We start from the raw sequence: 557 nt of genomic DNA, 5'->3' as shown, positions 1-557 counted from the left end.
GACATTATCCATTGTTAGGGAACGGTTGTAATGGTAGTGAGAATGTAGAATCGTCTTTGGAGCGGACCTGGGAGTGGCAAGTATAAGGGACGAAGACGGGGAAACATGTCGGATGCGATCATACCAGCACTAAAGCACCGGATCCCATCAGAACTCCGAAGTTAAGCGTGCTTGGGCGAGAGTAGTACTAGGATGGGTGACCTCCTGGGAAGTCCTCGTGTTGCATTCCTTTTATAATTGTTTTTTGCGCCTTGTGACAAACATGTCGCACGTGCGCGATATATATTAATCCCGTTATATTATGTTTGACGTTTGCGATATGTTTAAGCTCGATACTCATTGCTCGCGCGTCTTGGGGCGGCTTTGTGGCGCGAAGAGCGCGTTCTGAAAGGGGTGGAAAAAACTCGTGTTCCTGCGGTATGGAGGGAGGGGTGGAAACCGTGGAAAACTCGTCTCCGTGATTGAGCGGGAGAGTAAGTAGTATAGGACATTATCCATTGTTAGGGAACGGTTGTAATGGTAGTGAGAATGTAGAATCGTCTTTGGAGCGGACCTGG

The 557-nt window shown here is 48.5% G+C and overlaps 1 non-coding gene across 1 annotated transcript; it reads left to right on the top strand.

Annotated features, from left to right (window-relative positions):
- Positions 1-110: 110 nt before the first annotated feature.
- Positions 111-229, top strand: LOC123179687 (5S ribosomal RNA). Its single transcript, XR_006490552.1, has one exon. It is a non-coding gene; the product is annotated as a 5S ribosomal RNA (ribosomal RNA).
- The last annotated feature ends 328 nt before the right edge of the window (positions 230-557 follow it).

The sequence above is a fragment of the Triticum aestivum genome, unplaced genomic scaffold (genome assembly GCF_018294505.1).
Source record: "Triticum aestivum cultivar Chinese Spring unplaced genomic scaffold, IWGSC CS RefSeq v2.1 scaffold257648, whole genome shotgun sequence".
NCBI classification, from domain to species: Eukaryota; Viridiplantae; Streptophyta; class Magnoliopsida; order Poales; family Poaceae; genus Triticum; species Triticum aestivum.
Note: the sequence above shows the minus strand (reverse complement) of the source record. Positions and strands in the feature narration are given on the sequence as shown.